The sequence below is a fragment of the Sapajus apella genome, unplaced genomic scaffold (genome assembly GCF_009761245.1).
Source record: "Sapajus apella isolate SASKATOON/1434 unplaced genomic scaffold, GSC_monkey_1.0 scaffold78, whole genome shotgun sequence".
In the NCBI taxonomy this organism is placed as follows: Eukaryota; Metazoa; Chordata; class Mammalia; order Primates; family Cebidae; genus Sapajus; species Sapajus apella.
The window spans coordinates 3,980,752-3,999,558 of NW_022437018.1; the positions used below are offsets into that span (position 1 = coordinate 3,980,752).

The 18,807-nt window shown below is 40.9% G+C and overlaps 1 non-coding gene across 1 annotated transcript; it reads right to left on the minus strand.

Annotated features, from left to right (window-relative positions):
• Positions 1-4,696: 4,696 nt before the first annotated feature.
• Positions 4,697-4,830, minus strand: LOC116533057. The gene has a single exon (XR_004261062.1). It is a non-coding gene; the product is annotated as a small nucleolar RNA SNORA70 (small nucleolar RNA).
• Positions 4,831-18,807: the final 13,977 nt, after the last annotated feature.

The window sequence follows — 18,807 nt, forward strand, 5'->3', positions numbered from 1 at the left end:
ATAGCTCCCCAAAAGCAATGCAGATAGCTGTAGATATTGCCAGAGAAGAAGAACAGTTAATTGAAACTATTTGGAGCATGCAGTATTGAACAAGGAGATGGTTTCTGAGCAACACATATCTAAACATGGCTTGCCAGAGACCTGCACACATTTAATTTGCTCTACAAATTTGGTTAGCCAAATAAAGTGTAAACATCAAACACTAGTCGTGGAAGAACATTAAACATTAACCAACTGAAACCTTCAAGACTTGGGCAGAACATTAAAATTAGAGGAGAATGATAGGCCAGGCAACTCTGGGAAATTAGGTTAAGACTCTGAAAGAGAATGTTTGTTGGCCGAATAAAAATAAAGCGAAAACTATTTTGAGATTGGTAACCATTTGTCTTCACAGACAGGCCACTTTCCTCGTGGGATTACATTTTTAAAATCAAGCAAACATACTAGAGTCAATTAGATTTTCTGTTGTTCTCCAGAATGAAATGTGTTACCACCCAAATTAACCCTGAAAAGGGGGATTTCGGTTGCCATTCCCAGATCCACAAGCGCTTAGATGGAGCCGGGCCTTCTTTCCATTTTTCGTGTTTGTGTGTGTCCCACGCTGCTTAGCCTGGGGCTCAGACCCCTTTAAGGCTCAATCAACTTTTGTGGCACACAGAATGAAAAGGTCCTCTGAGAAGGTAAGGGGACCACTCCCAGGCTCACTCATTCGGACTTCCTCCTCGCCAGACAAAAACTGGCCTGTACTTCCCTTCTCAGCAAAGCAATAAGCGCTTCCTTCAGAATAGTTAGATGCAAGAAAAGGAAAATAATGTCTTATTCAAGTCTTTATTCCCTAACTATCTTTTGCCCCAGTAGGCCTCACAAAGTAAATCTCTGGAAAGTAAGAGCAGTTTTCGCCCAGGAGAATATTTGGTACATTATTTTTTTAACATCTAGTGACGTTCCGGGATGTAGTGGTGACAGCGCTCCACAACTGCACAGACTCATGAAGAGGTGGAGGTAAACGTAAGTTAAGCCAGTGCTGGACCAGTGGTTAACTCCTAAGACAATTTAAGTAAGGCTACGTATCTTCCTAAGATACAAAATATCCCCTAATGATAGAATAGAGGAACCTCTAGGGCCCCTGACTTAAGATGAGTTCCCCCAGAAATGACCTTTAGACAGGGAGTTTCTTTTTTGTTCTTTGCCCAGGTTAGGATGTAGTGGTACGATCTTGGCCTCGACCTCCTGGGCTCATGCAATACTCCTGTCTCAGCCTCACAAGTAGCTGGGATGGCAGACATATGCCTGGATATTTTTTCCATTTTTTAATAGAGGCCAGGTCTCTCTATATTGCTTAGGCAAGTCTCAAACTTTTGGCCTGAAGTGATGCTCCCACCTCGGCCTCCCAAAGTGCTGGGATTACAGCTCACTGCTTTCCAAATGCTCTCATCCTAGGGTATTCCTAAGCTTCCCGCAAGAATTCAGCAAGTCAACAAGAATAAATTTAAGTAATTAGTCTGATTTGGGATGGCTTCCCTTCATTCATCTCAGTGAACTCCCTTTAATTTAGGGGAACCTAAAAATCAAAAAATAATTGCTGACTTACTATTCATTTACTGTGCCCTTACTCTGCGTTGGGCACTGCACTAATGCCTTATCTGAGTTATTGCATTTATTCCTCACACCGGCCTTCCACATTACTTGCTATTAGCTTCCTCTTTTATAGATATGAAACTGAGGTTCAGAGAGATAGCAGAACTTTTCCAAGATCAAGTTAAAGCTAGTAAGCGGGAGAACTGAAATTCAAATCTCGACTGCCTGATTCCGGGAACAATGCGCTCATCCTCGGCGCTACACTGCCCAAGTCTTGAATCCTAGTGCTGGAAAAGTCCTTATTTTCATTTAGATATTCCCTATTAGATGAGACAAATATGGGCTCTTAACTACTGTAAGCAACTTTTTTCTTTTAAATGTATTTGAGCAAACTTAACTTCCTAGGAATTTCTGAGAACAGAGTTGAAGTTCCAAAACAAATTCTTCCCAGAACAAGCCTGTTTAATACGAAGAATTAAAACGGAGATTATGAAATTGCCTACAGTATTTGATTCGAATTTTGTAAATACTTTTTAAACTTTTAGTAAGCATATGCTTGTAAAAATATATTTTCAAAAAACATTATATTATATATGCGAGTTTACAACCCTGACACTTTTTTAAAAATTTGCCATGACTTTACAAATATGCAATCTCTATAATATTCAACATGAAGAAAATTCCAGAAAGGAATACATTAAAAGTCAAAATGTGATCTCTGCCTTTTCAGATCTAAAAAAGGGCAAGTGTTACATGGTTATCAGAAAAAAACAATGAACATTAATATTTGTTCATTCATCATGAGTCAGGGACAGGGCTGGCTTTTTACATGTGTTTTCCTGACTAATGCCCACAACAAGCCTTAGATGTAGCTATTATTTTGTACTATTTATAAATAAGGAAGCAAGTTTTAGAAAAATTAAGGGACTGTCCCAGGATCATACAGCTGAACAGTGGCAAAAGTAGGATTTCAGTTCTGTTTTACTCTCAGCTAAGAGGTCTTTGCACTACAACACAACCTCTCATACCAACTATTTATGCTGGCATCCATATATGCCTCTGTGACAAGATTATTTACTGAGACAGTGACATAATTTTTTCCTGATATCAAAGGAGATTAGAAGAAAGGTATTTTCCTCTCCCTAAATCAAAACTGTGGAGAGGTACACACCTGAGACAGGAGAGATTTGTAGGGTGGAGGTGATCCACAAGTGGGGAAGACCTGAGCTTGCAGGAACTGGGTATGGATGCTGGGCTCCCAGGGAAGCCCCCACCCCAGGCCTTTGGCCCAAAGATCCTGCTGCCTCAGCTTAGCACATGGTGAGCAAGGCCACCTACATGTAGAATAAGGTACCCTAAAATTACTCACAGCATGACTTGAAAATCTCCAATCTAAAGAATTAAAACAATGACCTTTTATCAGGTCAGGGCGCAGACTTAGCAATAAAGGAGTTTGCTCAGACACAGGCACAACTTCCGCCTTGAAGTACTGAACTCACTGGTCCCATGCTAGAGAATTGATCCCCATTGGCAGGGACAGAATGGGATGCAAAAGGTAGCAGGTACTCCAACAGTGACTTGGTGGGGTGTCTTTCAGAAGCTTTTCCTGCGGCAGTACAGCTGCCCTTTAGATTGGCAAGAGTCGACCACCAACCCGAAGGACGCCCAGATTCCATCAAGCCTGTGGGCCACATCCATTGCAACACGAGCCACTTTTCAATCCCATCAGCTCCTTCTCTTCTAGCTGTGGCTTTTATCATGGGCCCCACTTCAATCATGAGCAATAAATAGGAAATACATAAAAGCCCCAAAATAAAGGTCCTCTTCTCATTTAAAACATTCAGATTTCATTACTTGTGCTGTGGCTAACATCAAGTCACAAAGTAGCAGGGCAGTCCCCCAAGCCCGTTCTGCTTCCAAGCTTGTTAAACTTTGGAATGGGTTTGTCTTTTGGGTGTGCATGTGTTTTAAAGCTGTTTTATGACACATTGTCAGGAACTCAGGTACTGGACCTCTTTAGCTCTAGCTTTCAGCAGCTGCCTTTGCACTTCCCTTTCACATAATTAAACACCCCGTGGTACTTAACAGAGTAATAAGTAGCACATCAATAAAGCAATAAATAATTGTATTCAGGCAAACTCCAGAGCCATCATCCATTAACCAGCCCTGTGAGCAATGCTTTTGATTAATCAATGAGCTTATATAATAGGAAAGCAAAAGTCAGTCCAGGCTCAGGCAAGAATCAACCAGACTTCCAAGCCATGAAGAAGTCTTATCGCTGAAGTAACTTGCAGGGAGACTATCAATTGGAAGTGTGAACTCGGAGAGTAACTGAAGCAGCAGGAAGTCCCTCCTCCAGAAACTAGTTAAAAACAAAGAAGCAGGATGATCTGGCTGAGTCAGGAGGGCTGCCTACTGAGAATATGGAGTAAAGGGCCTGTAAAAGCAAAATGTTCTGACTTCAGAGAACAAATACTTGCAACTGAGCTGAAGAGCAAAGGAGGATCAGGATGGACCTCAAACTCCATCCATGAGTTCGAGAGAAACTTCTGCAGATGCTGTCTGGGAGGAGTGCTTATTCAGCCTCCCACCGAGAAGGGAACTATATAGGAATGTTGTAATTAAGACCGCGGCTCTGTGGGCCAGCGCCAGCACAGGGCTGGGTGACTGTGCTTACAGCCCTCAGGATCACCTGTGGAGCTTTTTATTTTTTATTTTTTTAGGTGGACGGGAAGGAGAATTTATTGGTGAATATTAAGAGGGGCCACACAGTGGAAGCCTGCATGAGTGCAAGGCCCGCAACTTGTCCAGAGGGCCACGATTGGGGATGTACTTAACCCCAGAGCCATCTGGGATGAGCCGCTTCTCAGCCACCATGTCTTCAAATTCATCGGCATTGAACTTGATCTTCTGGCGGCCAGGGAACTTGAACTCAGCCCTCTGCAGGGCCTCCATCACATGCTCCTTATTCTGCAGCTTGGTGTGGATGTACATGAAAACTTGGCCAATGTGAACCCTGGCCACAGTGCCCTGGGGCTTTACAAAGGCACATCACAAACCTGTTCGGAGCCTACATTGGGGTAGTGCAAGGTCAGAGACATCAACATACATCTGAAAAGCTTGTCTCCAAGGTCCCTTAGAGCAACCCATATAAGAAACAGGCTGCATTACACTACCAAGGAAGCTGCTATTTGCAGCCATTGCACACACTGGGCCCCCATGGAGCTTTTTAGTCTTAACAATAGCGTGCCTGGATCTCACAAACCCAAATCTCTGGAGCCAGGGCCCAGGAATCTGTATTTCTAATGGGCTCCCCAGGTGGTTCCACTGCACAGCCAATGTGGAGAACCCCTGGTCTGTTGACAATAATGGAGGACCTCTATCAACCTAGCCAGCTGGAACAGCCTACCCATATGTGGCCACAAGGCTGCTGTCAAGGTCCTCAGCTTGTCACTTGAAACAGATCTAGGACAGTCCAGGTTTGTAAATACGCCATGAGTCTGTTTGTACCAGTAGTCACTAGATTCAGAAGAGATGCCCGCGGTGCACCTAATCAGCTTGTGTCCAGGTTTCTGTGGGGTAACATGTTCCCCAAGGGAGTCAAAGAAAACTAGCCCAATAGCAGCCATGTTGAGAAGCATTCATTCCATCCTCAAAATACTGAGGGCCTACTATGTGCCAGGCACTCTTTTAAACACTGGGGATTCATCAGGAATGAAAACAAAGCTCTCTGCTCAGAAGGAGCTTCATTCCAGTAGGACCCCAGAGATTCTTCTGAGTGTCTCAGGACACAGGAAGATGGGAACTGAGCCAATAGAGGTTTGCACACTCCAACTGCACTTCAACAAGACAGCACGTTTTTGTTTTAGAAATTCTAAGCACATGGGAAAGTAGAGTGTGGTATAATGAATACCCACCATGTACCTCTCACCTAGTTTCCACAATTACCAATTCATGACCAATCTCCTTTCACACCCATTTCACCCTCATTACCCAGATTATTTTGAAGCAAAACCCAGACATCATATTGTTTTATCTGCAATATTGTCAGCATGTATATCTAAGACATAGATAATCTTTTAAAAAAATAATCACCACATACCCTTATCCCACTTAAAATGTTAACACTAATTTTGTAATCTTCAATTTAGTCAGCGTTAACATTTTCCCAACTGTCCCACAGTTTTAAGTGTGTATTTTCAAATCAGGATCAAATAAGTTCCATACGTTGAAATTAGTTGATATATCTCTTAAGTCTCTCTTCATCTAAAGGTCCCCCACCCCTGCTTCAATCATGTCCTTTGTTCTTCAGAGTCTGGATTTTGCTGACTGCATCCCTGTGGTATCACTTAACATATTTCTCTTTTGTTCAGTGTATTTCCTGTCATATGGTAGTTATAGCCAGAGGTTTGCTCAGAGTTGGTTTTGATTTTTTTGGCAAAAGTATTTCAAAGGTCTATCAGGCTTTCATGTCTAGTGGATGTTGATCTCTTTGTAATGTTGGCAACCATGTATGATCATTACTTAGATCCCTTACTTCATTAGGAGTTCATGAAACGATTTATAAACCACTAGGAAGATTCATCAGGATCATTAGATGAGATCCCTTATTTCAGTTGGTGGTATTCTAATTTTAATAGCTTTATCCGCTAAAATACTGCTATGATGAAAACTTCTCATCAGATCTCTGGTTACCCTGAGGTATAGGAAAAGCAAAATAAATTATTTATTTCTGTATTTGTCAGTTTTCAAAATAGCTGGTTCCTTAGCATCATCCAAAGATTTTTGTTTGGTGTCATTATGAACACACAAATTTAAAACAGTTTGCAACTTTTTAATTTATTGCAACTGATGTCCTTCTTTGATTCTCTTACATATATAGCTTGTCTTTGTCCAGTGGGAGCTGACTCAGATTGGCTCCTGGGTCCTTGAAATATGATTCCTATGTTCTTTGATATCTTTCTTGCTAGTATGTCAAGATGTTCTCGGTGCTTCTTGTACCTTTTCTGCCCCAGATCTGGAATTAGCCATTTTTCCAAAGGGCCCTGGCTTATTTTTAGGTGAGCAATGGTATTTAAAGACCACATTCTGCAGTCTCACTTTTATCTATTGTAGTTATTGAGGTTTGACATGAGAGTACCATTGAATAAAAGGTGCTGCTACTTAAACATTTCTTTGAAAGTCATTTGTCTTTGGAAGAAAAAAATTAACAAAGGGTTAATTTGAATACATTAGGAGTTCTTACAAATTAATTAAAAAACACAAATAATGATAAAAATATAAGCAATATATTTTAATAGGCAATTGAGAGAAAAATAAATACAAGTGCACAATAAACACAGAAAAATATTCAACCTTTTAGCTGTCATGGAATTACAAATTAAATCACTAATGAGAAATGAGTTTGCAGCCTTCAGTCTGGCAAAAAAAATTAAATTTGAGAGTTATACTTTAAGGGGTTCCAGAGGTAACAAAAATAGGGATCAAACACTGATATTGGGAACATTAATTAACCCATCTTTTTGGAAAATAAAATTTTTAATATATACCCTTTGACTTGCAATCCCAGTTCTAGGAATCTAGCTTACAGAAATTAAAACCAAAATATTATATACATATATGTGGATTTTGTTGCAGCATTGCTTACAACAAAATTTTAAAAACCATTATTAAGGCACTGATTGAATAAATTATAATACACATTATAATTTTTTTTTTTTTTTTGAGACAGAGTTTCACTCTTGTTGCCCAGGCTGAAGTGCAATGGTGCAATCTTGGCTCACCGCAACCTCCATCTCCTGGGTTCAAGTGATTCTCCTGCCTCAGTTTCCCAAGTAGCTGGGATTACAGGCATGTGCCACCACGCCCCGCTAATTTTGTATTTTTAGTAGAGACGGAGTTTCTCCATGTTGGTCAGGCTGGTCTCAAACTCCCAACCACAAGTGACCTGTCCACCACAGCCTCCCAAAGTGCTGGGATTACAGATGTGAGCCACCACCCCCAGCCCATGTTATACAATTTTATGCAGCTATTTTTTTAATGTTACAAATGCATATCTATCAGTATGTAAAAATACCCACCATATAGTGATAGCTTCAAATTATTACATATAGAAAGATAACACCTATATGTATATATTCATGTGTACACATGATAGATAGGTAGACAGCAAGGCAGACAAACAGGCTTAAAAATAACTCAGAAAAGATGCATGGCAAAATGTTCAAAGTGGGTAGCTTTGGTAGCTGAGATGGGAGCATCATTTTTAATTTTAATGTTTAATTCCATATAATTGCTAATGAAAAGCAATGGTGATATGAAAAGTTTTAATGTTTTCTGTTTTCAATATAATGCCTACCCCCAAAAACAGAAGAAAAAGAATGCCCACTGTGTTGGCATTGGTTGAGACATCATTTATCAAAGAGCTTGACATGTATCAATCAAATCCCTTCTGTCTTTTTTCTTTTTTTGAGACGGAGTTTCACTCTTGTTACCCAGGCTGGAGTGCAATGGCGCGATCTCGGCTCACCGCAGCCTCCGCCTCCTGGGTTCAGGCAATTCTCCTGAGTAGCTGGGATTACAGGCACACGCCACCATGCCCAGCTAATGTTTTTTGTATTTTTAGTAGAGACGGGGTTTCACCATGTTGACCAGGATGGTCTCGATCTCTTGACCTCGTGATCCACCCGCCTCGGCCTCCCAAAGTGCTGGGATTACAGGCTTGAGCCAAATCCCTTCTTTCTAAACCCGTCACAGATGTATATGGGAGAGCATTTGTGCTCAAGAGTAATTGCTACTCACTTCCACCTTGGTATTTGCTCCATTTTATTTCTTAGCTTCTAGGCCCTCAAAGCCTCTGTGATCACAGTAAGATTTTCCTCAAGGCACCTTTTTCCTTGGGCTAAGGTGCCTTTCTGTTCAGGTCTCTGGGAAACTGTTCCCAACAAAAATGTTGCCTTTGACAACTAAGGAAGCTTCAGAGGATGGGATGCTGAGTGCGGCTGCTAACCTGTAAATCTGTATCTCATTTCTGGCTTCCCGGGCTCCATCACTCATCTCCACGGAAATGTCCAATGAGATCTTTACCAAGGCTTTTAGGAAATTGCTAAGAAGAATATAAAATGTAATCGGAAGCATTAGAAGGGCTAGTGACTGGCATTAAGTTTAACGCTCTCCATTGGGTACATAATAGCCTGTCCTAGCTTCCCCTCCAAGTCCCATAAATTTCCTGCTAGACAATGTGAATGTGTGGCCTATCATTCTCCTTGAGCATTTGCAGAGCCTTGATCATCACACATGAGCTTAGCCTGGGCCCACACACCAGGGATCAGGGTCCCACTCTCAGGATAGTGACCTAAATGCTATTTTACAGGGTAAGCCACAGCAGCATTCCTGAATGTTGACACTCCTGCCGATATTTAATCTCTTCCTTCTTGCCATTCCCAGGGCAATAACTTCTCAGATAGTTCTCTTTTGGTATATGATCAGTAGCATTATCTCCTGGCTGGACACTTCTGTTTGAGTCCCAATCCCCCATCTACTTACAAAAGACCAGATAAGATCAGCCATTTGCCCAATGCTATTCCAATTCCTTTTGCAAGACCCCAGCCCTTTTCATCACTTTTTTCTCACCTTGCCTCCAGCCCTTGTGGAAGAGGTGATGAAGTCATTCCTTTGAATGTATGGAGCACCTGCTATAGACAGTTCCAGGTGCTGTCTCTGTCTAAGCTCCTAACTTTTCATCTCATAGAACATTGGGGTGTTTTGGATCTAGAAGGAAACTGTAGATTACCAGCTGGTTCAGCCTCTCTTATTAAACACCTGAGGAAGTAATTAGGAGCCCATGATTTGCAAAGTATCATATTTTAGTGAGAAACCCACTAAAATGTGGTTTTCTAGACGTGGTCTAAGCACACGTTTCACTCCACCATGTAAACTCGACTCCATCTCTAGTCTTTCCTTTTGTTTAAATGTTTTCAGATTTCTTTCACCCATTCAGTTCATTTTCAGCTTGTTTGACCCTCAGTATACCTCCACATTGCCTCTTATAACTAAAGCAAATTTCCAGACTCAATTTATTTTATTTTATTATTATTATTATTTTTTTTTTTTTTCTGAGACAGAGTCTTGCTCTGTTGCACAGGCTGGAGTGGATTGGCGTGATGTCAGCTCACTGCAACCTCCACCTGCCAGGTTCAAGCAGTTTTTATCCTCAGCCTCCCAAGTAGCTGGGATTACAGGCATGCACCACCACACCCAGCCAAATTTTGTATTTTTAGTAGCGACAGGGTTTCACCATGTTGGCCAGGCTGGTCTTGAACTCCTGGCCTCGTGGGATCCACTCGACTCGGCATCCCGAAGTGCTGGGATTACAGGCATGAGCCACCGCACCCGGCCTAACTCACTTTCAATATGTTCTTCCTACCAATAAGCATTATCAAATTTCATTCCCCTCCCCACTGGCAAAACCCTTTGTGAGCTCCCCCTTCCTTTTATGATGATATAGCTGAGGGTGATGCCTAAAGAACAGAAAAAAGTTATGACTTCCTGGAATGCTTTTCCTTTTGGGTATCTGGAAAATAGCAAATTCGTACATATGCTTCAATTCCCTACTCAATATTAATCTCCTCTTAGTTTTCCCTGCCATACCCTGTGCTGTTCAGATCTTTTTCTTTCATTTGTGCTATATTTTCACCATATTGGCCTCTTCTGCTAGACTATGAACTCCTCAAGCAAGAGACCTCATCTCACTCCTTTTAGCATCCCTGGAGCCCAGTATGGTGTCTGGCATAGAATAAATCCTTGATAACTGCTTATAAAAATAAAATAAAATCAATATCAACCATCTCTCTTAATGAACTCTTTTTTTATATTTATTTTCTTTCTTTTTTCTTTTGTCTCACTCTGTTGCCCATGCTGGAGTGCATTGGCACAATCTCAGCTCACTGCAACTTCTGCCTCCCACCTCAAGCAATTCTCCTGCCTCAACCTTCCAAGTAGCTGGGACTACAGGCACCCACCACCATGCCTAGCTAATTTTTGTATTTTCAGTAGAGATGGGGTTTCATAATGTTGGCCAGCCTAGTCTCGAACTCCTGACCTCAAGCCATCCGCCTGTCTTGGCCTCCCAAAGTGCTGGGATTATAAGAGTGAACCACCATACCTGGCCTGTATATTTATTTTCTTATCTATTTTATTTATACTTTTCTCTGTGCACTGAGTATTTTCTGCCTTTAAATTTCACATGCCACCTAAATACGGTTAAAATTAAAAGCATTTATAATTATGAAATATCATCTAAGAGCAGGCTATTCTCCATAATGAAATTTTCAGTTTTCAGCAATATTTCCTTATTGTAATTAATTGTTGATAATCTTTATGAAGAGCATTATAGACTTTCCTGCTTTCTTAAACAGAACACAGCATTGTAACATATTGTCTTCCTGATGAGTTAGGCAGCTTTATGCACACCAATTATTATACTCTGATATCATAAATGAAGCCCATGGGGGCTATCAAGGCAAGTAGAGTTGTCGGCCTCAATACCAAAGACTCTAGGAATTTTGTGTGTTTTTAATGCTTGGGTTTTGTTTTGGAGCTTTATGCTTCCTCACTCAAAGTTTAATTGTCACTCTGTTAGCGTCATAAAGTGAGCCCTGCCTCTCCTTATTCATATTGTGCTTTCAATAAGTCACTGTTGAATTTGATGAATTGGTTAAAAGCAGGGGTTTTTTTGACAGCTACTCAGAGCCTGTCCCTGCTCTCCAAGTAAGAGGGACATTATTGATGTGAGAACAGCCAGTCAGCAACAGAACAGGGAAATATCATAGAAGTATTGGCTGCAGGGCTCATTAGATAAAAAGAATTAGAGGGGTTTAAGGAAACAAGCAAATTCTGTAGGATTCCAAGGGGGAAAATCAGGGAGAACTAGCAAATGAAATGCACAAATGTTTTCACTTACTGTGTTCCTAACTCTTCTTCATTCCCCATTTCTCATACCATGGCACATATCACTAAGTCATCTTATCTTTCTTTCCCAGTTTTCTTACAATCCTGTTAGGTAACAGTCTCCAGAAAGCCACTATCAATCAGCTAAATATGGCACTAAAGAGTCAACTACACAATCTTCCAGAACAAGAACTACACTTCAGGAAGATGATCTTCAACATAGAAGGGGAAAAGGTTTCATTCACAGTCATTCTAGTAAATAGTTCTGCCTTAAAAGCAAAAGAACTACCATTTATTAGATGTTTGCCATGTGCCAGGCAATGTCACAACCACTTTATATCTCATTTAAGTTCATAATCATCCTATGACATAAGCAACACTATTTCCCTCAGTTTACAGATGAAAAAACCAAGGAGCAGAGAAGACAAATGACTTCCAAAGGGCACTGAGCTAGAAGTAGTGACACTGGGATTTGAACCTTGGATCTGGCATGCCTTAAAGTTCATGATCTCAAACATTATGCTGTATCTGTTTTCCAGTCACTGAAGACTCACCCGAAGCTCAAAGTGACTGAACACCCTCTTGGCAGGGATATTGTGGAAGGAATTTAATTATTATATGAAGGTAAACTAAGGACTATTTAAATCTTTTGCAATACTGACAGCCTTATCTTTCCATTCATTCCTTGAAAATAGAATTCGTTATATGCAACAAGTCTCATGAATCTAAAATGTCAGTCCACCATTTCGGAGGTGGAAAGTAGTTTTCCACCTGTGTTTATAGTTTTAGGAAAATATGCAAGAAGACATTATTGAAGATATTTCTCTAAGGGAAGCCATTATTTACTGAATTCTTTTACCAGAGAAATACAAATTAAAAGAGGTAATGAACTGAGAGCAAGATAGTCTCTTAGGCTTGGCAGCGTTGTGGTAGAAAGTTGCAGCTGGGTTGGGAAGAACCTTAGAGTTATTAAGTGGTTGTCCAGCTTCTATTTCTCTCCTTCATGAGACAAATCCTTCTTCAAGGGCTATTACGGCTGAGTTCCATGCTGGCCCTTGGGGTACAGAGGAGGCCCAGATAGGTCTTTCTTTGCCCTAGAAAGCTTTAGTCTTCTGGAGGCAACTCATTCCATAGCAGGACAGCTCCAAGGATGAGGAAGTTCTCTTCCGGAAAGTTATGAGCATTCCCTCTGAAGAGCCCCAGAATATATCTACCATGTCATCTACTTAAAGGCATCTATCATATCTCCTTCAGGCCTTATTTTTGTGGTCTAAGCACCCCCAATGTGTCATCATCTCTCATGTGGCAAGATCTGCACGGCTTGCTATCCAGGATACCCTGTCTTGGACATTCTCCTGGTTCTTGTTAACAAATGAATTTAGAACCACCGTATCCCCATTGTGTTTTAACCAGTAAAGCACACCATACTCCTGCCTCTTCCTCATTCTATTTCCTAGTTTTTTACTGAGCCAGGAAGAGAACAGGCAAGATAGTAGCCACTATCTTCATAATAAGAGCTACCATTTACTAAGTAAGTACCATTTGCCAGGAACTGTTAAGAATTTTTCTTGCCATTAACTCACTTATTCTCAATTATTTTTCCACTTTAAACATAAAGAAACTGAGATTCTGAGAGGTCATTACTTGCTCAAAGTTACATTACTAGTAAGCACTGAAACTGGGATTCAGAATATTAAACTTTGCTATCTCCCGAGGCCAAATCTGTATCCTTGCACACATGCCATCAATCAGAGACTACATCTTCTTTGTCCCAACATTTGGAAAAAGAAAAACTTCCATGATAACTGTTAAAGGGAGCAGTGCCTTAGACTTCCTGCCATGCACCCTCTCCCTTCCCAAACCTCCACTTAAGAAGCCACAAATGGGGCCTATTCTCCCACTTGTTTGTTTCACAAACACTGAGTGTGTATATTGTAGCAGGTATCATTCTAGGCTTGGAAGGAGGTGTCTAGTGATGAACAGTACAAACTAGATTCCTGCTCTAAGGATCTAAGCAATGTAGATGATAAACAAGTAAACAAATATATATATAGTGATGCTTTTAGGAACCAGGCTGCACAGCAGCAGGTGAACAGCGGGAGGGTGAGTACAACCACCTGAGCTCTGCCTCCTGTCAGATCAGCATTGGCATTAGATTCTCATAGGAGTGTTAACCCTATTGTGAAGTGCCCATGTGGGGGATCTAGGCTGTGTGCGCCTTATGAGAATCTAATACCTGATGATCTGAGATGCAATGGTTTCACCCCAGAAACTTCTCCCTCCCCACCTTCGTCTGTGGAAAAATTATCTTCCATGAAACCAGTCCCTGGTGCCAAAAATGTTGGGGACCACTGCTCTAGAGAAACAGAAAACAGAGGAAAGAATGACAGGGTAAGAACTGATGTTTTAGAATGTACCTGGGGATTTCATTTTTATTCAGGTATGGGGAAGCCAACCGATCAGGAGAGGACTGCCACTGAAAAGATAGTTTGGGAGAGTATAAGGACAATCCTAGATGGCCGAACAGGAACAGCTCTGGAGTGCAGTTTCCAGCGAGAATGCAGAGGGTGAGTGATCACCACATTTCCAAATGAAATTTTACTGCCCACAGACCAGGAGATTCCCAGGCAGAAAAGTACCATGAGTCTCCAGTGTGGCTGTTTCAGCTGGCACAGTGGGTATCCACACAAAAACTCACACAAACCTGGGTGCCATTTCAACTGGCACCTAGAACACCTGTGAGACAGAGTTGCCCATTCAACTGAAAAAAAGGAGGCTGAAACAGGGAGCCAGGTGATCTGGCTTGGCAGGTCCCACCCCCACAAAGACCAGCAATCTGAAATGCTCTGGATTAAGAGTTTCACAGCAAGCACAGCTGGACCCAGGATGGTCCGGCTTTATGGGGGGAAGGGTGTCCACCATTACCAAGGCAGTCCACCACTACTGAAGCTGTCTACCATTACTGAGGCAGTCTACCATTACTGAGGCAGTCCGTCATTACCAAGGCAGTCAGCCATTACTGAGGCAATCAGCCATTACCGAGGCAGTCCGCCGTTACAGAGACAGTCCACCATTACTGAGGCAGATCACCATGACTGAAGCAGTTCTAACTATAACTCTATAAACAAAACTGCAAGGAAGTTCATACAACAGCTGGGCAGAGCCCATGGCAGCTCAGCAATGCCTCTGCTGGCAGACTCTGACTAGGCCATCTCCTCACTGGGCAGGGCATCTCTGAAAAAAGGCAGCAGCACATCAGAAACTTATAAATAAAGCCCTACCTTCCCAAGACAGAGAACCTGGGAAAAAAAAGATGGTTTTGAGTTCCACTGCAGCAGACTTAAATGTACCTGCCCAGCAGCTCTGAATGGAACAAAATAGCTCACAGCTCATCATTGGAGCTCCTACAAGGGACAGACTGTCTCCTCAAGCAACTCCCCAACTCCCATATATCCAAAGAGACACCTCATATAGGAGAGCTCAGGCTGACATTTGGTGGATATCCTTCTGGGACAAAGATAACAGAAGAAGAAACTTGCAGCAATCCTTACTGCTCTGCAGCTGCTGCAGGTGATCCCCAGGCAAGTAGGGCCTGGAGTGGACCTCCAGCAGTCCTACAGCAGAGGACCCTGACTGTTTGTTAGAAGGAAAACTGAAAAACAGAAATAACTTCATCATCAACAAAAAGGACGTCCACTCAAAGACCCCATCCGAAAGTCAGCAACTACAAAGACCACAGGTAGATAAATCCACAAAGATGGGAAGAAACCAGCACAAAAAGGATGAAAACACCCAAAACTAGAACGCCTCTCCTCCTCCAAGGGATCATAACTCCTGAACAGCAAGGGAACAAGGCTGGATGGAGAATCAGTGTGATGAATTGACAGACACAGGCTTCAGAAAGTGGGTAATAACAAACTTATCTGAGCTAAAAGAACATGTTCTAACCCAATGCAAAGAAACTAAGAACCTTGAAAAAAGGTTTGACAAAATGCTAACGAGAATAAACAGCTTAGAAAAGAATATAAATGAGTTGATGGAGCTGAAAAACACAAGAACTTCGCAAAGCATACACAAGTTTCAATAGCCAAATCAACCACGCAGAAGAAAGGATATCAGAAATTGAAGATCAACTAAATGAAATAAAATGAGAAGGCAAGATTAGAGAAAAAAGAGTAAAAAGAAATGAACAAAGCCTCCAAGAAATATGGGATTATGTGAAAAGACCTCATCTACATTTGGTGTACCTGAATATGATGGAGAGAATGAATTCAAGCTAGAAAACACTCTTCAGGATATTATCCAGGAAAACTTTCCCAATCTAGCAAGTCAGGCCAATATTCAAGTTCAGGAAATACAGAGAACACCACAAAGATATTTCTCAAGAAGAGCAACCCCAAAGCACAAAATCGTCAGATTCATCAGGATTGAAATGAAGGAAAAAAAATGCTAAGGGAAGCCAGAGAGAAAGGTTAGGTTACCCACAAAGGGAAGCCCATCAGACTCACAGCAGATCTCTCTGCAGAAACCCTACAAGCCAGAAGAGAGTGGGGACTGATATTCAACATCCTTAAAGAAAAGAACTTTCAACCCAGAATTTCATAACCAGCCAAATTAAGCTTCATAAGCCAATAAGAAATAAAATCCTTTACAAACAAGCAATTGCTGAGAGATTTCATCACCACCAGACCTGCCTTACAAGAGCTCCTGAGAGAAGCACTAAACATAGAAAGGAACAACCAGTACCAGCCACTCCAAAAACATACCAAATGTTAAAGATCATCAACATAATGAAGAAACTGCATCAACTAATGGGCAAAACAACCAGCTAGCATCAAAATGGCAGGATCAAATTCACACATAGCAATATTAACCTTAAATATAAATGGTCTAAATGCCTCAATCAAAAGACACAGACTGGCAAATTAGATAAAAAGTCAAACCCCATTGGTGTGCTGTATCCAGGAAACCCATCTCACATGCAAGGATACACATAGGCTCAAAATAAAGAGATGGAGGAAGATTTACCAAGCAAATGTAGAGCAAAAAAAGCAGGATTTGCAATCCTAGTCTCTGATAAAATAGACTTTAAGCCAAAAAGATCAAAAGAGCAAAGAAGGGCATTACATAATGGTAAAAGTATCAATGCAACAAAAGCTAACGATCCTAAATATATACACACCCAATACAAGAGCACCCAGATACATAAAGCAAGTTCTTAACCACCTGCAAAGAGACTTAGACTCCCATACAATAACAGTGGGAGACTTTAACACTCCACTGTGAAGATTAGACAGATCAACAAGACAGAAAATTAACAAGGATATGCAGGAATTGAACTCAGATCTGGACCAAGCAAACCTAATAGACATTTACAGAACTCTCCGCCCAAAATCCACAGAATATACATTCTTCTCAGCACCACATCACACATACTCTAAAATTGACCACATAATTGGAAGTAAATCACTCCTCAGCAAGTGCAAAATAACATAAATCATAACAAGCAGTCTCTCAGACCATGGTGCAATCAAATTAGAACTCAGGATTAAGAAACTAACTCAGAGCTTCACAACCTTATGGAAACTGAACAACTGGCTCTTGAATGTTGACTGGATAAACAATGAAATGAAGACAGAAATAAAGATGTTCTTCAAAACCAATGAGAACGAAGACACAATGTACCAGAATCTCTGGGACACATTTAAAGCAGTGTCTAGAGGAATATTTATAGCAGTATATGCCCATATGAGAAGCAAGGAAAGATCTAAAATCAACACCCTATCATCAAAATATAAAGAGCTAGAGGAGCAAGATCAAAAAAACTCAAAAGCTAGCAGAAGACAAGAAAAAAACTAAGATCAGAGCAGAACTGAAGGAGATAGAGACACACAAAAAAAAAAATCCTTCAAAAAAATTCATAAATTCGGGAGCTGGTTTTTTGAAAAGATCAACAAAATAGACCACTAGCCAGATTAATAAAAAAGAGAGAAGAATCAAATAGATGCAATAAAAAACGATAACAGGGATATCACCACCAATTCCACAGAAATAGTAAAGGTGGAAGAAATGGATAATTTCCTGGAACACTTGCACCCTCCCAAGCCTAAACCAGGAAGAAGTTGAAACCCTGAATAGACCAATAAGAAGGGCTGAAGTTGAGGCAGCAATTAATAGCCTACCAACCAAAAAAAGTCCAGGTCCAGATGGGTTCACAGCCAAATTCTACGAGACATACAAAGAGGAGCTGGTACCACTCCTTCTGAAACTATTCCAAACAATACAAAAAGAGGGAATCCTTCCCAAATCATTTTATGAGACCAACATCATCCTGCTACCAAAACCCTGCAGAGATTCAACAAGAAAAGAAAACTTTAGGCCAATATCCATTATGAACATAGATGCAAAAATCTTCAAAAAAATACTGGCAAACCGATTTCAAAAGCACATCAAAAAGCTTATCCATCGCGTTCAAGTAGGCTTCATCCCAGGGATGCAAGGCAGGTTCAATATATGCAAGTCTACAAACATAATTCACCACATAAACAGAACCGAAGACAAAAAACATATGATTATCTCAATAGATGCATAGAAGGCCTTCAACAAAATTCAACAGCCCTTAGTGCTGAAAACTCTCAATAAAATAGGTATCGATGGAACGTATCTCAAAATAATAAAAGCTATTTATGACAAACCCACAGCCAAAATCATACTGAATAGGCAAAAACTGGAAGCATTCCCTTTGAAATCTGGCACTAGACAAGGATGCCCTCTCTCACCACTCCTATTCAATATAGTATTGGAAGTTCTAGCCAGAGCAATCAGGCAAGAAAAAGAAATAAAGGATATTCAATTAGGAAAGGAGGAAGTCAAATTGTCTCTATTTGCAAATGACATGATTATATATTTACAAGACCCTATTATCTCAGCCCGAAATCTCCTGAAATTGATAAGCAACTTCAGCAAAGTCTCAGGATACAAAATCAATGTGCAGAAATCACAAGCATTTCTATACACCAATAACAGCCTTAAAGACAGCCAAATCATGAGGAAACTCCCATTCACAATTGCTACAAAGGGAATAAAATACCTAGGAATACAACTAACAAAGGATATAAAGGACCTCTTCAAGGAGAACTATGAACCACTTCTCAAGGAAGTAAGAGAGGACACAAACAGAGAAACATTCCATGCTCATGGTTAGGAAGAATCAATATCATGAAAATGGCCATACTGCCCAAAGTAAATTATAGATTCAATACTATCCCCATTATGCTACCA